This window comes from Adiantum capillus-veneris, chromosome 21 (genome assembly GCF_014529385.1).
Source record: "Adiantum capillus-veneris isolate H3 chromosome 21, ASM1452938v2, whole genome shotgun sequence".
NCBI lineage: Eukaryota > Viridiplantae > Streptophyta > Polypodiopsida > Polypodiales > Pteridaceae > Adiantum > Adiantum capillus-veneris.
The window spans coordinates 61,037,190-61,058,032 of NC_140951.1; the positions used below are offsets into that span (position 1 = coordinate 61,037,190).

General features: G+C 42.5%; 1 pseudogene; it reads right to left on the reverse strand.

The window, feature by feature from the left end:
• Nucleotides 1–8,574: 8,574 nt before the first annotated feature.
• On the reverse strand, nucleotides 8,575–18,918 carry LOC147431033 (uncharacterized; annotated as a pseudogene).
• Between the last annotated feature and the right edge of the window lie 1,925 nt (nucleotides 18,919–20,843).

Consider the following 20,843-nt stretch of genomic DNA (forward strand, 5'->3'; position numbering starts at 1 on the left):
TCGATTTAAAAAATTCTCCCTATTCGCAAGCCCTTTGCCTTGGCCTGATTCATGATTTAATATATGCAGGGCTAACAACTTTGGGATACAATGCATGTCCAATTTGCGGGCAGTCTTTGGATGTGGGCTATTCTGCCTCTCTTTGAAAGACAATTTATCAAGGCCACCATCGTTATCTTCTGGATGGCCATCACTTGCGTGAAAGTCAGCTTGGTCGCGTCGAATGTCGTCCTATGCATGTACAAGAGTGGCGTCGTCGATGGGAGCAACATGAGGGGCAACCTGTTCCAAGAATGAAACGTTTGTCCATTCTCCATATGTTGCCGTATTGGGGTGATCTACTAATTAACCATTTGCTGGATCCAATGCATATATTCAAGAATGTGGGAGAGCTCCTCTGGAAGACAATCATGGGAATGAAAGACAATCGAGCTTCACGAGATGATTTGCAGTCAGTTGGAAAGATGCTAGAGCTATGGCATTTCACCAATGCAGCTGGCCAAACAAAACTTCCAAGAGCGCCATGGGTATTGCTAAAAACGAAGAGCGACAAGTGAAAAGGGTGATTTCAGAGTTCAAGACACCAACAGGATATATGCGATGTCTCAAGACAGCTTTCACTCGTGACGATCAACTGTCAGGATTGAAATCGCACGACTGGCATAAGTTCTTGCAATTCATTCTTCCAATTGCGATCAAGGGGTGTTTAACGGAGGAAGTGCGGACCTGCATATACAAGATTTCAAAGCTAGTGCGGTGGATCTCTTCAAAGGAGATACGGGAGGAATCTATTGCAGTCGCAAGGGCTAACTCCATTGAGGCAGTTTGCATGATTGAGAAGTATCTACCCACGAGCTGCCTAACTATCCAAATGCACTTGCTCGTCCATGTATTCTTATTACTTTGATTTTTGTATAAACGCAGAATCTTGCGATGCATCGAGCTCCGACATGCCAGGAGGAGTCAGATGGATATCACAGAGGTATCTATGAAGTACTGAATGATCTTGAAGCTTCAGGAGAGCCTGTAGACTGGGAGGCCTTACAGTCTCGTTGATCGTTTGAGGTGAGACATTAATATGTGTGAGTTGATTTAATTAAGTAAGTATATGTGAAGTAATATCAATACTAATTTTGTGAGTTGTCCTATGTGCAGGTTGCGACACCTAGTCATTAGTGGACCGGATTTCATATATATGCTTTGTGAGACACAAACACGCATCTGTGTCTCTTTTTTGTACAGACAATTATTGTTTCCCTTATGGTTATAATTATTGTCATTGTCATTGTATAGACATGGTTATTTCTCCTATTCTTGTATAGACATAGTTATGGTTCAGGTTTTGTTAATGGTTATGTTTAACTTTCTGGTTATGCTTATGGTTATTGTTAATTTTGTTTATGGTTATGGTTATCTGCATTATGGTTATGCTTTTAAGTTATGGTTATGGTTCGTTATGGTTATGCTTTTAAGTTATGGTTATGGTTCGTTATGGTTATGCTTTTCAGTTGGTACGGTACTTGTCTTTCATTGGCCTTAAATCTTATGTGAGATCCTACATGGATAGCATGTAGGAGGCGTATACATGATATGGTTTTTTTTGAAAAGTTTATGTAAAAACAAAGGGAACTCTGCTGAAATTTCTGCGCGCGGGAGCATGGTTGATTTTGGTGCTACTTGCTTTCTTGGACAGAGGGCAGGAAGTCTCGCTGTGGCTGTGGCTACCTGCCCTTTGCCCAAGAAATTTTTTTTATGTTATGGTCGTCGCTATCCGCGTCGCTATCTGCATCGCAAATAGCGACTGGTTCACAGGGACGCGTATATCGACGCACATAGCGACACAGTGCGTCGATATCTGCGTCGATGACACCTTTTTTTGTTGTAGTGCTAGCTTATGTGATGTTGAGGAACCTTTGTCTTTTGATGAAGCACAAAATTAAGAAAATTGGATGGCTGCCATGCAATCTGAATATGATGCACTTATAGAAAATGACACATGGACTTTATATTATTTTCCTCTTGGCAAAAAGGCCATTGGTATGAAGTGGGTTTACAAATTGAAACGCAAGCTGGATGGTGAGATCGATCGCTATAAGGCTCGACTTGTTGCAAAGGGTTATGTACAACAAAAAGGCATAGATTATGAAGAGACCTTTGCTCCCACTTGTCCTGTGACTATTGTGCATTGGCAGCTCATTTTGGTTGGGATGTACATCAGTCAGACATTGTTACTGCTTTCTTGAATGGTGACATATTTGAGGAATTTATGTAATGCAGCCTTGCAGTTTTGTCATTAAAGGGCAGAATGCAAATGTAAGAAAGCTTTGTATGGGTTGCAACAATCTCCTCGTGCTTGGTAGTATGAGAAGGTTGACACTCATTTGGTCAAACGAGGCTTTCATAACAGTCCAATAGAAAGCACATTGTATGTAAAGCGTAAGGGTGATGTACTTCTCATTGTGGTTCTCTATGTGGATGATTTGTTGATCACTCGACCACATGAGAGACATATTGCTGATTTTAAGGTTGATTTGAATGGTGATGGTGGTATTTCCTCGTGTTAGACAAGCTACATAGAGACATTGCTATGTAAGTTTGGACTTGAGTATTGCAAACCTATTGCCACTCCCGTGGAAATAGGTTTGAAATTGAGTCTTCATGATGCTTGTGATCGTGCCGATGTCACTCTTTACCAAACTTCTAGTGGCTGCCTTATTTATGTATGCAACACGAGGCCGGATATTCAGTTTGCAGTCTCACAGGTCAGCAGATTTATGCATAGCCCAGGGTCTAAGCATTGACAGGCTGTCAAGAGGATTTTTTTCTACTTGAGTGGCAGTTTACATCTTGGCTTGTTTTATCCCAAGGGAGATCATTACTGCCAGATTACATGCTTTTTCGGACTCAGATTGAACTGGTTGTTTTGGCACACGTGTCCACAAGTGGTTTTTGTTTCATGCTCGACAGTTCATGCATATCATGGTTGAGCAAGAAGCAACCTACTATGAGGCTGATTACAGGGCGATCTTCACAACTACAGTTTAATGTGTATGGCTCAGACACCTTATAGCTGATTTGGGTGTTGGACAGGACACTAACAATACTTTTACTGACAGTCAGAGCGCATTAGCTGTTGCGAGAAACCCAGTTTTTCATGCTCGCATAAAGCACATTAAGCTGCATTACCTCTATGTCGGGGAGAGGCTCTTAGTAGGAGAGATCAGCTTGGCTTATGTGCCAACATAGGACAACCTTGCAAATCTTTTCACAAAGGCATTGTCTCGTGAGTAGTTCGAAGCTTTCCGCAAATCTTTGGGCTTACTCTCCTTTGTGGAAGGATCATGCCCTCGGGACATGGCACTTCCCTATACTCTATGTGCCAGTTCTCATTCACCGCATCACTCCCAGGAGACATTTGTTACGATATACATGTGGTAGTGATGTGTGCGAACACACTTAGGACCGCCGGGGCATTTTTTCTCTCACTAGGAGGTTTCTCGCCCTGTGCATTGTAAATACGCCCATCATTCTAGGGCTATCTTATCTTTCCATTGCATACTAAGTAATATACTCTTTGTTGTGTACCTTGATCTTCCTTCGTCTTCTCAAAGCTGTGTGTGTTTTCCTTTAACCCTAATTCCAACAATATTAAATGTTGGGCTCTCAAGAAATACCTCTTTGACACCTTGGTGACTCTGGTGCTTCTTCTTGGATTTGAAGTATGGGGTGGTAGCATCTCTAAGTCTACTTGGCAAGAGTTTTAGAATGTCCAAAATCATTTTCTTACAAACTTTCTCCAAGTTAAGACATAAATGTTGGGGTAAATGCGCATGTGCCTTGTCTGGCCGCCCCAGGTTATGGGCGCCCACCCACTACTCACCTTATTGGTTGTACATATATACAACAATAAGGAGTAGCTCACTTGAGCCCTATTCCACCCACACATGGTCTACTCTCTCCTTCTCCACTTCTTGCATGCACATTGCACCGGATCTCCACTGCACATGCACGCATCCACGCATACACACTCTTCAACTGGTATCAAAGCTTTGGTGGCGGCGATGGCAATCGGCACGCGCAATGGCTTCCCGGAAATTCACGGAAAGGATGGAGATTGGGTTGATCTCAACGGCAGTAACTCGGGCTTTGGGGAATCTTTAAGATTTTTCATGGCATCTTAGCGAAAATGGAGATCTCTGCGCAGAGAGTAGCAAAACATAGACGAGCTTGAAGGCTTGGAGAATCGGGCACCGAGCAGGATCTGTAAAAATTTGCAAGCCTTAGTGCTGCAAAACGTAGAGCAAGATGCTCTAATTCTCTCATTAGACAATGTGTCTAATTCCTGGATAGTAGATTACGGGGCTTCATTCCATGCGACACCACACAAGCAATATTTCCAAGACTACACCAAAGGTAATTTTCTGTATGTATACTTGGGAGATGATGAAGCTTGTGAGATTGTCGGCAAAGGTACAGTTTCTGTCAAAACTGCTAATGGAAATGAATGGAAGCTTAAAGATGTTAGGCATGTTCCTTCTCTTCGCAAAAATTTGATCTCTACAGGACAATTGGAAGATGAAGGTCACAACATTGCATTCAGAAACAAACGGTGGAAGATCTCAAAGGGATCTTTGGTGATTGCCAAGGGTGAAAAAGTCGGTACATTGTACTTGTGTACTATTAACAGGCAACCTTCAACTTGTGCAGCAACTACAGAAGTTGACAGTGCGGTGTGGCACTACCGACTTGGGCATATGAGTGCCAAAGAAATGCAAATCCTTCAAACAAAGAAGCTTCTACCAGGTTTGAAAGAAGTGGACTTAGAGTTCTGTGAAGATTGTGTTTATGGTAAACAAAAGAGGGTAAAATTTCAAAAATCAGGAAATGAAAGAAAAAATAAAAAACTTGAGTTGGTTCATTCTGATGTTTGGGGTCCTGCAAGTACACCATCACTTGGTGGCTCATTATACTATGTAACATTCATAGACGATGCGACTAGAAAAACATGGGTTTATTTCATGAAGAATAAATCTGATGTATTTTCCATATTTCAAAGGTGGAAAGCCTTTGTGGAGAATGAAACAGGTACCAAGGTTAAATGCCTCAGATCCGACAATAGAGGCGAATATTGCAGCCAAGCTTTTGAAAGCTTTTGTGCTAGCAATGGCATTCGGAGGCAAAGGACAACCCCAAGGACGCCTCAACAAAATGGGATTTTGGAAAGGATGAACAGGACAATCATGGAACAAGCACGAAGCATGCGGCTACATGCAGGCCTACCGCTTGAGCTTTGGGCGGAAGCTGTAAGTACGTCTGTGTACTTAATCAATCGGTCACCCTCAACGGCATTGGATGGGGGAGTTCCAGAAGAGGCATGGACAGGTAAACCGGTGAATTATGCATTTCTCAAAGTGTTTGGGTGTGAGGATTTCATGCACATAGATAGAAGCCTCAGATCAAAGTTAGATGCAAAGTCCAAAAAGTGTTTCTTCATTGGCTATGGAGAAGGAGACTTTGGGTATCGCCTATGGAATCCTGAAGATGGTAAAATCTTAAGGAGTAGGGATGTAATTTTTAACGAACAAAATATGTAAAAAGATTACTTGGAAAGAAAACAAACAAAAGAAACAGGTGATGAGTACATGGAGCTTGAGGACGGTGAAGACTCAAGGACTGCAAACGGTGACAATGTGCAACAACGTCAACCAAATGAGGAGCCTCAACCTATTCCCCGAAGATCTACAAGAGCAAGTAGACCTCCAGAAAGGTTTGTTCCTTCCTTCAACCATCTCTTGATCTCAGATTCTGGAGAGCCGAAATCATATGAAGAAGTTATGCAACATGAATCCAAAGAAGAATGGACGAAGAGCATGCAAGTGGAGATGGACTCACTACATCGCAACCAAACATGGGAGTTGGTTGAGTTGCCTAAAGGTAAGCGGGCACTTCAAAACAAATGGGTGTACAAGCTCAAGGAAGAAGAAGGTGGGAAGAAAAGGTACAAGTCTAGGCTTGTGGTAAAAGGTTTTTCTCAAAAGAAAGGTATTGACTTCAATGAAATATTTTCTCCTGTTGTAAAAATGAACTCAATTATGCTTGTCTTAAGCCTTGTGGCTGCTCATGATCTAAATCTCGAGCAAATGGATGTAAATACGGCATTCCCTCACGGTGACTTAGAGGAGGAAATCTACATGCTTCAACCAAAGGGGTATGAAGTAAAAGGTAAGGAGAAAATGGTTTGCAGATTAAAGAAGAGGTTGTATGGGTTAAAGCAAGCATCAAGACAATGGTACTTGAAGTTTGATTGATGGATGTTGGATCATGGATTCACAAGATGCAACTCGGATCACTGCGTCTACACGAAGAATTTGGGAGATGGAAAATTCATCATCCTAATGTTGTATGTTGATGACATGTTGATTGCTAGTGCTAACATGCAGGACATCAGAGACCTAAAAGAGGAGCTGTCCAAATCTTTTTCAATGAAAGATTTAGGTGCTGCAAAGAGGATACTTGGTATGAAAATATTAAGGGACAGGACGAAGAAGACAATAAAGCTATCTCAAGAAGATTACATCAAGAAGGTACTAGAAAGGTTTGCAATGCAAAATGCAAAACCAGTTTCTACACCTTTGGCTGGTCATTTAAAACGAACGAAGGATATGTGTCCAAAGACACAAGAGGAGATAGCCTATATGTCTAAAGTTCCATATGTTGCAACGGTAGGTTCTTTAATGTATGCTATGGTCTGGACAAGGCCAGACATTGCACATGCAGTGGGAGTTGTGAGTAGATTCATGGACAACCCAGGTAAAGAGCATTGGCAGGCTGTGAAGTGGATACTTAGGTATCTAAAAGGGACAACAACAAATGCTTTGTATTTTGGAGGAACTGATATTTTTCTAGAAGGGTATGCTGATGCAGATATGGCAGGTGACAAAGATACTCGAAGGAGCACTACTGGCTATGTGTTCACAGTTGGAGGCACAGCAGTAAGCTGGGCTTCAAAGCTACAGAAAGTGGTTTCACTTTCTACCACGGAAGCAGAGTATGTAGCAATGACGGAGGCAAGCAAAGAAATTATGTGGCTTCACATATTCTTAGAAGAGCTTGGATTCAAACAAGACAATTGTGTCTTGTACAGTGATAGCCAAAGCACTATCCATCTTGCGAAGAACTCAGCCTTTCATTCGAGGACAAAGCACATTGAGACATGTTTACAAAGGTGGTCAACAAGGAGAAGTTGAGCTTTTGCTTATCTTCAATCGGCATTCAAGGATAAGAATCCAGAATGGAAAGCAGTCACAGGTTTGGTTTGGAGATCAGTCTCCAAGTGGGAGATTGTTAAGTATGGAGCCTGATTTACCCTTGTAATTTTCTGTGGTAAAAGCGCACATTTGTAAGGCCCCCATTATGAGGAGAATCCATCGTGCGTGAAGGAAAATCACTCACCGGAAACCAAAATTTTCACGGACAAGAATCAGGGGCAACTTTAAAGGCCTCGGGGGCAAAGCCCCCCGAGACTTTTTTTTTCGCCAGAATATTCTTTTTCGCCGGAATATTATGGCCGGCCGGCGTCCGGAAAGTGGTCGGAAAACAACCGGTCAGTTGGCCGGTGGTCGGAAGTCAATGGCCGGTGGCAGGTGGCCGAATTCAAAAGCGGACTTGTCTTCTCAAGTGCGGCCACACATGGGCAGATTGGAGGGTCCGATTTGGACTTATTCGCACAAGGGCGGCTACACATGGCTGTCTCTCATAAGAGAGGGCAGCCCTTTTGGCCTATAAAAGGAGGCCATTTCTACACACATTTTATAGTGTGAAGTTGATGCAACAAGGTGAGTGTGAGGTGGTGAGAGTGAAGCAAGGCAGGAGCTCCATCAAGGGTATAATCCCTTTGTAAACTACTTCTTGTTTTGAAGTACTAAAGCCATTGAGTGGCTGCTTTCCCGTGGACGTAGCCCACATTGGGTGAACCACGTATATCGTGTGTACTCTCTCTCTCTCTCTCTCTCTCTCTCTCTCTCTCTCTCTCTCTCTCTCTCTCTCTCTCTACTCTATAATCTCGTGTATATAAATCTGTCTCTCTCCATTAAGTAATCTACTCAATTATCTATTTAGCTACGTCTTATTTCCTAACACAGCCTTGCAAAAGTTTGTGGATTTCTTCTGCATGAAGGCTGCAAGCTTTCCACAAAGGTAATTGAAGGTTTCTTTGCTGACCCTCAGACGCCTCTTGAACATGCTAGCATTATAAGCACTTAAGAGATAGCATCTAACAAAGCCTTGTGGACGTGGGTATGCCCACGCACGCCATCTTTCATGACCACTCCTTCGGTTGGCGATCTTCTTGAGGCTTATAGACCGTGCCATGCACTCGCAAACATGCAACCAAGTTTGCACCATGGACTCATCATTGCGAAAGTTGGGTTCCTTTAACAATTCATAAATGGCTAAAGAACACAACCATGCACAATAGAGAGCCATTTCCTTGGATATGGCCATTGAATCCTGCAAACACGTTGAAACGATGCAATTCCTTTAGCACATGGTCCACTTTAATTTACAACATTTTTATCATACTTTGAAAGCTGGAGACATTTTCATACACTTCAGAAGCACAAAAATAAAATATGAAAGATTTGAAAGCTTTGACAAATTACAACCAAACAGTGAAAAAACATAGAAGCTGTCAAAAAACTAGTTGTCACCCCCCCTAGACTCCTTCAAAAAATCACTCATAGTCATGCGCATTGCAGCTAGTATATTGAGCCTCTCCTTCTCCAAGGCAATATTCTGGCTAGCGGTCTCCTTGAGATGCTCCAAGAGAAGTTTCCCTGTACCGGCCATCTCGGCCAAGGACTCCTCGTACTTCGGAGAGACTTTACGGGTAGAGGACAAAGTGGGTTGGGTCTTCTCTTGATTTGGAGAAGGGTTTTCTTCTAAGGTTTCACCATTTGTTGGGTTAACATCCTCCATTGTGGATGAAGAAGCATGGCTAACAAGAATAACAGTGGCTCTGGCGTGGTAGTATTCATCCACTAAGTCGAACCATTTGCATATATGCCTCCTATCATTACCAGAAATTGAGTTATGGGCTTTGTCCTGACGGTATTGTTGCAATACTGCTTGCCACTTTTTGTGGCAACTTTCACTATCTTTATCAAAGTCAGGGTAAGTGGCGGCTAGTTTAGTAGCCACCTTCGCCCATAAATTGATCCCTTGCTTCCCGGGATTATTGAACTCCTCATTCATGCCCCCCAAATATGAATGAGTTGGTCCACCCACCAATCTTTCCACTTTCTTTTCTTGTTGTCGCCGTCGTCATCATCTCCCAAGTCGATGGTGCTCTTCTTCTTCGAGGCTTTGGGCTTCTTTGTTGCGGTTTGATTTTGTAACACAACCTCTTCATTGGTGGCTTCTTTCCTCTTCGTCGGTTTGGCACGGCTTGCCTTGGGTTGAGAAGCTCACATGGCATTAGGGGTAGGGTTGGGTGATGGAGTGGACGCCACATGATCGGGGGCGGCATCCATATTGGAGTTAGGACTAGTGACACTCAAAGGGGGTGAGGGATGAGAAGGATGTGTAGCCATAGGAGAATGTGGATTATGAGCATTTAGAGTAGGAGAGGGATGAGGTGGTGGAATTTGAGATCCATAATTTGGGGATCTAAACATAAAGGGAGAATTAGGAGAGATGGAGGGAGAATTCATCATGGCTTGGTAGTGAGAGGCGGAAGTGAAAAATAGACCCGGTGGCCTCTACACCAAGACTATGCACAATGGCCTCATCATGGGGGATACACAATAGGGGCACCACCTAGCAAGATATGCGGCTAGGACGCATACATATACACAATGAAGCATGCCATGGAAAACAATTTCAAGATCCACGCCCAAATGTGGAATGGGGTGGTCAGAGAATAAGGTGAGAGGAGTGGTGAATGAGTGAGAATGGGCTTGCTACTCATGCATGTTAGTAAGGAAGATAATGAGGTAGGGGAAACTTGCGAGTATGCTCACTTATCATACAAGAGGTGGAGAATCCGCACACCTCAAGATGGAAGTAGCAAGATGATAGGAATATGAGAGGGAGAGAGAGAGAGAGAGTGTGTGTGTGTGTGTGTATGGTGGCGAATCCGCACACCTTTACATAAGCAGAAAAAAAAGGCAAGGAACAAGCATATACCATACTCACAATGAGATGTATCCAAAGCGACACAAAGTATGGCACCAAGATGGAGTGTGTTGATTGCTTGCAAAAGATGAATACAATAGGTAGTGTATGGCAGGAAAATGAGAAGGGGACAAGATCGTAGGAGGCATAATGGAGAGATGGGAGTTGATGGCGAGGAATATCATGAGTGTGTCCACCCTTCTTCTTCTTGAAATTGTGCCTTCAACCCTTAATTACAAGTGGTGTGGAGGTGTGGTGCTCATCTTTTGTGCATGGTGATGGTGATGATGATGGTGTTGTGATTATGTGATTAGGGTTCATGCTACAAGCATGTAGCACAAGAGTGTGTATGGATAGGTGTGTGTGTGTGTGTGTGTGTGTTTGTCTGTGTGTGTGTGTTTTCTCAAGTGAGCTCTCATGGCCTCCTTATATAGGGAAGGAGGGGAGGATTTAGCAATATTTCTATTTGAGGTGAGTGTCCCACTTTGGTGACTAGGAAAATGGGGTGCATGTGATTGTGGCTCCCATCTTGTCTCCTCATTATTTAAAATACCAGAGTCAATAGAGAGAGAAGATGAGAGAATGTGGGTAAGTGTAGAGGATAGGAGATATTTACAATAGTCTAACTTTGGCTAGACATAAGCTTATTAGGGAGAGAAGAGAGAGGTAAGAAATTTACAAGAGAGATTGTCAAAGGTGGATAGTTGTTGATGAGGATGGATCCTCCAAAAATGGTGATAGAATCACTCTAGACTTTCCAAGACCTTATTAAAAGAGCCTTGTCTCTTGTAATCATGCTTGAAGACTTGTAGAACCATAGCCATTCTAGAGGGAAGAAAATTGGGGATGGCCTATGTCACCATTACACGAGAAAACTGGGGTCCACTACAAAAATCATATCTCCGTGTTCATAACTCCAAAAATTCTGAAAAAAATTGAGCTAAAATTTGAGATCACGAGCTACATCTTTCATGTTGAACGCTCCTTCAGATTCGGGGTTCTTCTCTACTTAAAAAATTCAGCCAAATAATGTATTATTTGTGGTTGCAAAGGTCTTTTGGTGGTCCCCTTTGAGTGGACTTCTCTCTTGCCTTCAAGTGTAAGCTCCTTCATGGGTATGAAAACATGACCTAGAGTTTTGAAAAGATTGGCAATCATCTAGATGGAGGTATTATTGAAATTTGAAAGTGGGATTGAGGTTTGAAAATGAAAACTAGTGAATAAAATATTTGGTAGAGTGGAATAATATATATACGTGAAAAATATATTAGAAAATACTAAACTATATAATATAATTTAGAATATATATATTTTATATTGAAGGTCAAAAGAGATATCAACAAAGAAAGCTTACTTATTTATGCTACATCGTGATTGATTAGCATAAGTCTTATTTATTTAATAAAGGCTAAAACTCTTGTGAAAAAGGGAAGAAAAATCAAAAGTAACTTATATAATAGGAAATATTTTGGTAAAAGGGCAAAGATATATGGGGGGGTTCCCATGCATGGAAAAGATTGCCTCATTAGCCCTCCCCCGAAGGCTAGAGGTATTCATGCCTCTAGCGTTGTACTTGATTCTTCTTCAATTGAGGTGGAGGAGTCTCCCTCCTCGGGGATTTCCATCATAGGTGTTTGATCAAATCTCAAAAGTATAGCTTCAACCTCCATCCATTGACACGTGTTTTGTGGAGCCTACCATCTGCATCCATCAATCGGTAACTACCATTGGCGTAGCGCTTTCTAATGACAAATGGCCCCTTCCATCTGGGTGAAAACTTTTTATCCTTCCTAGTGTCAAATCTGTTATCATACCGTAGGACCAACATACCTTTCTTGAGACCTTTTGCCCTAAGTCCCTTGTTGAAGGTAAGTCGACGTTGCTCTGACTGTGCTGCATAATAGTTGATAGCATCTTCTCGGTCTAGTTGAAGCCTCTCTAGATCAAGAATGTGGTTGTGGAGATGAGCATTAGGACGTTCCACCTGCCCAGCTAGCACCCTGAGACTAGCCAATTGTACTTCAATGGGTAAAATGGCTTCCTTACCAAACACCAAGTGATATGGTGTGAACCCAAGGGATGTGCGAAATGAAGTGCGATAAGCCCAAAGTGTAGCCATAAGATGCTTGTCCCAATCACTTTTGTGATTGTTTACATGTTTAGTGATGATCTTGCAGATCATACCATTTACCTTTTCCACCAAACCATTGCATTGTGGGTAGTAGGGAGTTGAGTGTCGTCGTGAGATACCTAACTTCTCCATTAGCTCTCCTACAAGGTCTCCTCTAAAACCTGGTTCCCTATCAGAAATGATTTCAAGAGGAGTGCCAAAACGACAACAAATGTTTTCAAATACGAACTTAGACACTTCCTTAGCTGTAATCCGGGTGGTGGAAACTGCTTCAGCCCACCTGGTCATGTAGTCCACACCCATGATGATATAAAATTTACCTGATTGGCTCCTTGGCAAAGGGCCAATAGCATCAATTTCCCATTTCTCAAATGGTCCATATGAGATTATAGGAGGTTGTGGCTCATATGTGATCCTCCTATCCCCTGCCTTTTGACATTCCTTGCATGTTTTACACCAATGATGCACATCCCTATGTAGACTAGGCCATACAAACCTGGCTTATAGAATCTTTCTATTAGTGATGTCAAGTGCAAAGTGTCCTCCGCAAACACCATCATGGAAACTTGAAATGATTTCAGTGATCTCTCTGGAGAGAGGTACACGCCTAAGAATTTGATCCTTACCCTTGCAGTAGAGGTCGTCATTGATAAGGCGGTATTTTGTTGCCTTGCGCACAAGCCACTGCATTTGGCCCTTATTAAGATCCTTAGGACACTCTCCTGTGTCCAAGAAACTCATGATGTCAGGCATAGCATCGCTACCTTGGAAGAGAGGCAGCTTCAATTTGATAGCACCCACCACTGAAACATCTTGCAGCTTCTCTTTAGCTAGAGCATCTGCTTCTTGATTTTCTGCTCGAGGGACATGATGTAATTGTACAACTTGAAATTTTCCTAAAAGTTCCTTGACTTTGCGCAAATGGCCTAGCAAGCTATGATTTTACAAGCCGAAGTTCCTTGTATTTGTTTTATTAAAAGCATGGCATCACCAAATACATTTAACCGTTGAATGCCCTGTGTCACACACCACTCTAACCCAAGAGTTAAGGCTGCATATTCTGCCTCATTTTTAGAGTGAGAATCCAAGAGATTCCCAATGGAGAAAACCTTATCCCCTTGCTCGTTGAAGATGACAATGCCTGCTGCAGCTTTGTCCACTTTCCTCTTGTAGGCTCCATCAAAGAAAAGAGAGTGAGCCTCCTCTACCTTAGGGACTTCCAGTACGGGTGTAATATCTTGATCATTTGTCTTTATCTTTAGCTTCTTTTCATAGTGGCGATGAGTGAGAATACCTCCTAGACTGGCCCTTGTGGAGTTCTCCACTTGCATTGTGTAGTCAAACTCTTGCAGCCTTGTGAGCCATTTGGAAATCCTAGAAGAAACATCCATGTGCTGCATTACATAAGGAAATACTTCTTCCATTGTTAAGATTATGAATGGTCTAGACAATAAATAAGAGCGAAATTTGGTGGTAGCAAACATTAATGCAAGCACCATGTGCTCCACTGCCGTGTATCCCTTTTCTGATGGAGTCATCATTTGACTAGAGAAGTAGATAGGACGCATGAAATAAGTTTGAGGATCCTTTTGCATTAATACAGCCCCAAGTGTGTCATTGCTCACACTAGGGTTTACATAAAATGGCTCGTCCCACTTTGGAGGTGCTATGGTGGGAAGTGAAGCTAGAATTTGTTTTACCTCATTGAATTGTTGTTCATTTTCTTCACTTCAAGTGAAGATCTCTTGATGGGTAACTTGTTGTAAAGGGAGAACCACTTGGGAGAGCAAGTGAATGAACCTACTCAAATACCTCACCTTTTGAAGAAAAGAGACCAACTGCTTTGTTGTGGTGGGAGAGGTCAAAGCCAGCAAGGCTTGAACCTTGCTTGGGTCAACTTCAATGCCATTGGCCGAGATCACATGGCCAAGAAGAGTAACCTTGCTTTCACCAATGTGGCATTTCTCCACATTGAGTTGGCCCCCCAAAGCTTGTAGCCTAGCTAGACCTCCATAAACATTCTCCAAATGAAGAGAGTGAGAGCTATAGATACAAAAGTCATCAATAAAAACACGGATTGATTTTCCAAAGAATGGCTGAAAAACAAATGTCACATATCGTTGAAAAGTGGTTGGAGCATTAGTGAGACCAAAAGGCATAACTCTGTAAGCAAAACATCCCCATGGTGTGATGAAGGTTGTCTTCTTTTGATCTTCTTCAGCGATACTAATTTGGAAGTGGCCTGAGTAGCCATCACATACCGTGTAGCGCTCATGTCCTGCTACCTCATTGAGTATTTCTTCTTGAAAAGGAAGAGGAAAATGGTCCCTCTTTGTGGCTTCATTAAGAGGCTTGTAATCAACACAAACCCTCCACTTACCATTCTTCTTTGGTGTGACTACCACTGAAGAAACCCACTCTGAGTCTTCAACAGGATAGATAAACCCGGCTTCTAGCAACTTCCTCACCTCTTTGAGCAGGGCGTCTTGTTGAATTACTCCTAGCCGCCTGAGCTTCTGCACTACATGTTTACTTTCCTCCTTGAGCTTAATGTGATGTTGAACTACTGTGATGCCAGTGATTTTATCATATTCATCAATGAACAATGTGGTAAAATTACTTAGCATCAAAATATAATCTTCACGCTCCTTCCCACACAACTCACTAGAGACTGCTAGCTCATACGTAGCAGGAAACCTTCCCTTCACCTTCTCTTTAAGACTTGGCCATAACTCAGCCACAAACCGATCCTTCTTTAGGAAATCGGGTGCCCCCTCATCCTCTCTTAGCGATGCAACCCATCGCCCCCATAAATCTACAAACTTTGACTCATATGATGCGTATTCCAGCATACTGCCCTGCTTCAACTCTGTCAACAATTGCCATAGCTTCTCTGATGTTGTGCCCTCTCCAAAACGCTTGACAAAGGCTGCTCTTAATAAGTCCCACCATTCCTTGGTTGCTTGTGCCAAGGCATTGAACCATGATCTTGCCTCCACCTTCATTAGAAGTGGGAAGATGCACAAGCGCGAAGCATCATCATCTCTCGCAGAGATGACACATGCTATTTCCAAGTTGTCTAGAAAGTCTGCAGCATCCTCACCCACCTTACCAGTAAAGGTTGGAAATGCTACACTTGCCATTGTGAGAGTGAGAAAATTAACTCAACTTAGAAATCTTTTTTTTTTATATAAATAGAGATTCAATACATGGGTGCTCGGTAGATGGAAAACATACTATACAAGGATGAAAATAACTACATCAAAAGACACTTCATGATTAATCATAGGGAGGATAAAGAATAGAGAAGAGGTGTTTATCTCTTGCAGTCGTTCTCTACCAAACATGGTTGTAATGATCTGCTGATAAAACATCTTGCGGTCCAAGATTACTTTGATTGATTGAATTCGTTGTGGTGCATAATTTTGGTTCCTTGCAAAAGGCTGATGCGCTGGGTCCATCACATGATAATTCGGAAAGACTCTCTTCTTCGTGGTGGAAGGTTATAGTCAGAGGTGTAGAGCTCTTGGTAGTCGAGGTCAAATTTATAGTACCACAGGACAAGGTTGTCTTCGTCTTCTAGCTCTAGGACTGCCCCTCTAGCAAGCTCTTGGAAAAGCTTGAACTCTCTCTCTTTGAGAAACTTCACTTTCCTGCAAGATAGAGTGCCATCTAGTGTATACACAGGTGTGATGAGGTAGGTGGTGAGTCTTACCACTTGTATTAATCCAAGTTGGATGGATACATAGCAAGCTGTAAAGTCGTCATCATAGCCTTGATTCACAAGCAACACCCCTTGAAGGTGGAGGGTCTTGTCTTTCTGCCAAGCAAAACCTGTGTCAAAGACCTTGTCGATGACAACCTCCACCACTTCACTCAGTAGACGACGTAGAACCCATGCTGCTGTTTCTAGTTCCTGGCTCATGAGATGAGAGTGAGGTATAGAAAGACTTTGGAGGATTTACCCTTTTATTTTGTAGACGGGGTGATTGTCGGCGCTGGAAAACCCTTGAATCTTTTGGTGCAAGGGAGAGGGAGAAACCACGCGTTCGTAGTAGCTTCCTCAAGTTGTGAAGGCTTGTTGTGGATGTAGGTGAAATAGGTGGCAAAGATGGGGACGTAGATGTAGAGAAGCCTGGTGCTACTTGAAAGCCTACCGTTGTGAGAACGCCTATGCGGATGTCGAGGGAGAAAATGATGGCCTTTTCTTCACTTTGGGTTGCACTCATGTCGAAGGTGCGGTTTTTTGGCTACAATGTGAGCATGATGCAGCTTGTGCCTTGCTTTTACGTTTGCGGGGATGATGAGAAATGTAAACAATCTGAGTAGGGAAATAGGGTCTTACCACTTCTTCTATGCTAACAATACAACACCCTGGCAAGAGTGTCTTGATGACTTGTGTCAAACCTGCTTGAAGCTCCTCCTCTTCAGTGGTCCAATTAGAGAATTCAAGAAGCCACTCGTCCATGAAGAGAAGTAAACATGTCAGTCTTGTAAACTAAAGGTTTCAAGAGCCCTCCTCAGTGGGGGCACCAAATGAGAGGCGGAAGTGAAAAATAGACACGGTGGCCTCTACACCAAGACTATGCACAATGGCCTCATCATGGGGGATACACAATAGGGGCACCACCTAGCAAAATATGCGGCTAGGACGCATACATATACACAATGAAGCATGCCATGGAAAACAATTTCAAGATCCACGCCCAAATGTGGAATGGGGTGGTCAGAGAATAAGGTGAGAGGAGTGGTGAATGAGTGAGAATGGGCTTGCTACTCATGCATGTTAGTAAGGAAGATAATGAGGTAGGGGAAACGTGCGAGTATGCTCACTTATCATACAAGAGGTGGCGAATCCACACACCTCAAGATGGAAGTAGCAAGATGATAGGAATATGAGAGGGAGAGAGAGAGAGTGTGTGTGTGTGTGTGTGCAAGGAACAAGCATATACCATACTCACAATGAGATGTATCCAAAGCGACACAAAGTATGGCACCAAGATGGAGTGTGTTGATTGCTTGCAAAAGATGAATACAATAGGTAGCGTATGGTAGAAAAATGAGAAGGGGACAAGATCGTAGGAGGCATAATGGAGAGATGGGAGTTGATGGCGAGGAATATCATGAGTGTGTCCACCCTTCTTCTTCTTGAAATTGTGCCTTCAACCCTTAATTACAAGTGGTGTGGAGGTGTGGTGCTCATCTTTTGTGCATGGTGATGGTGATGATGATGGTGTTGTGATTATGTGATTAGGGTTCATGCTACAAGCATGTAGCACAAGAGTGTGTATGGATAGGTGTGTGTGTGTGTGTGTGTGTGTGTGTGTGTGTGTGTGTGTGTGTGTGTGTGTGTTTCCAAGTGAGCTCTCATGGCCTCCTTATATAGGGAAGGAGGGGAGGATTTAGCAATATTTCTATTTGAGGTGAGTGTCCCACTTTGGTGACTAGGAAAATGGGGTGCATGTGACTGTGGCTCCCATCTTGTCTCCTCATTATTTAAAATACCAGAGTCAATAGAGAGAGAAGATGAGAGAATGTGGGTAGGATGTAGAGGATAGAAGATATTTACAATAGTTTAGCTTTGGCTAGACATAAGCTTATTAGGGAGAGAAGAGAGAGGTAAGAAATTTACAAGAGAGATTGTCAAAGGTGGATAGTTGTTGATGAGGATGGATCCTCCAAAAATGGTGATAGAATCACTTTAGACTTGCCAAGACCTTATTAAAAGAGCCTTGTCTCTTGTAATCATGCTTGAAGACTTGTAGAACCATAGCCATTCTAGAGGGAAGAAAATTGGGGATGGCCTGTGTCACCATTACACGAGAAAACTGGGGTCCACTACAAAAATCATATCTCCGTGTTCATAACTCCAAAAATTCTGAAAAAAATTGAGATAAATTTGATATCACGAGCTACATCTTTCATGTTGAACGCTCCTTCAGATTCGGGGTTCTTCTCTACTTAAAAAATTCAGCCAAATAATGTATTATTTATTGTTGCAAAGGTCTTTTGGTGGTCCCCTTTGAGTGGACTTCTCTCTTGCCTTCAAGTGTAAGCTCCTTCATGTGTATGAAAACATGACCTAGAGTTTTGAAAAGATTGGCAATCATCTAGATGGAGGTATTATTGAAATTTGAAAGTGGGGTTGAGGTTTGAAAATGAAAACTAGTGAATAAAATATTTGGTAGAGTGGAATAATATATATACATGAAAAATATATTAGAAAATACTAAACTATATAATGTAATTTAGAATATATAATTTAATATTTAAGGTCAAAAGAGATATCAACAAAGAAAGCTTACTTATTTATGCTACATCGTGATTGATTAACATAAGTTTTATTTATTTAATACAAGCTAAAACTTTTGGCCGAAAAAGGGAAGAAAAAATCAAAAGTAACTTATATAATAGGAAATATTTTGGTAAAAGGGCAAAGATATATGGGGGGGTTCCCATGCATGGAAAAGCTTGCCTCAGTAGCCATGAGGTGGCATATGGAAAGAAGGGTGGGGAAATGGGTAGAAAGTGGATTGAGAAAATAGAGGTTGGGAGAGACTAGGGTCGTCGTCTTCCCGTTGGGAGTCGAAAAATTGATTTGGGTTGGAATCCATGGTACCTACAACGCAAAAAAAAAAAAAACAATGTTAAAGACATACACACATACTTGAAATCAATGCATGAAAGTACGAATCGTAGAACTCATAGCGACCTTGATGAATTTATTTGCACCGTCGTCACCCTCTTAACGCTTCAACCCTACAAGAACGCCATTTAAAACCAGTTAGTACATCATAGAGCATAAAAAATAAACCCTCAAATGTAAATGAGCATGGCCTTGAGCTTGCTTGAGGAGGCCCTCAAATAAAAGGAAGATGTGTGTGTAAGAGTGTGGTCCCACACACTAACTCATCGCTCGACAAAAGTTAGAGAGAGCCGGCATCGGTACCAAAGAGACAAGGAAGATAGAAAGAGAAAGAGAGAGCAAGCAAGAAAGTTCTCTTCATCGCGGAAAAGAGACGGATGCGTACGCTCTTGACGTGAACGCGCACACACATATAGACATTGTGTGCGAGCCTCAGTGAGTAAGCACGAGCATCCCCCGGCATCGGTCTGACATTGACGGTTCTCTCTTTGGTGTCCTTCTTGGGTTTCAATGACTCAACATTGCCAACTACGACCTTGGCGAGCGCTTCCATCTGGCGGCGAAAGATGGCATCGACCATTTTCTTCTCGGCTTCGACATAGCGAGAGCGAGAGTTGAGCAGTTTGGCTCTCCTTCGGTGTAGCTTCACCAGCGACTTCCCTCCCATGCCCATAATGGAGCGGATTTGCTTCGACGGACATTCCCCGGAATCCCGGCCTTGATCTAGCACTACGACTTTGACGGTTCCCTAGTTTCTAGCTTCGATGGCACTCATCGACGTATAGCGGCTCCAACGGTCCATTTCGGAGTAGTTTTTCTTGCGAGCGCGGCTCTTGGACAACGATTTCGACCACAGGCAGCTGGTCATGCTTTGCGCTTGGTTTTTGGTCGACGTACTTACCGACTGACGACATAGTGCACCAGTTTCTAGGCGTTTTTGCTCGTAGTTTGCACTTTCTTGTAGTGCATACTATATATGATTGTGTGGGGCACTCCAAAGAGCAATACGGTTTTTGCTTGGTTTTCAGTCGACGTACTTACCAACTGACTACATAGTGCGTTAGTTTCTAGGCGTTTTCGCTCGTAGTTTTCACTTTCTTGTAGTACAGACTATATATGATTGTGTAGGGCACTCCAAAGAGCAATTTTTAGTACGGTTTTGTGCACTTCATGCTATGCATGCATTTGTGGATACAACTTGAGTTGGGTATAGCTCATAGGTACCACTAGATTCACAGGTTTATAGCGTTTTGGACAGGTTCAGGTCCATAAAGCTGCTTATTCAAAAGTGAGCTTGTTTGCAAGGGTCTCGGCATTTCAGGTATACCATTTATGAATCTGTTTTTGTGTAGTTTTTTGGAGAGATTTTTTGAGATCTGGCTTAAAATACAGGGGAAAGTCTATTCATTTGTCCCTTTATTCTTACCATAATTCATGCTCATCTGCCTCTCTGATGGTTCAATGGTCGAGTTTGACTTCCACTTTGACAGCGATCGAGTGTTTACTCTCACTTTGACAGGTTTTGTCAGCTTGGACACAATTTAGTGTTCTTGTACCACTCTATAGGAGTGAGGATTGCATATGCTTGTGTGGCTATAGACTTTGCCAATCATAGTTTTCACACGTTCTTTGCAGATTTTTGCAGGCAGTTTCTCTTGTGGGATGCGTCTTGAGGTAGTTTTCCCTCTACTTGCGTATATGGTTATGTGCTTTATGCTCAGTTGAGTTATTTTTCCCGAATTATATCCTTGTCGTTTGGAGATTGTGGAGTTGGAGGTGTTTTATGCATATGTGAGCATCGGTTTTGGTGTGATTGATCATGGGTTTCATGATTGTGTAGTGGTTGAGTTATCTCCCACTTTGTTGCCAGTTTTGACATGGTTTATGGTAGAG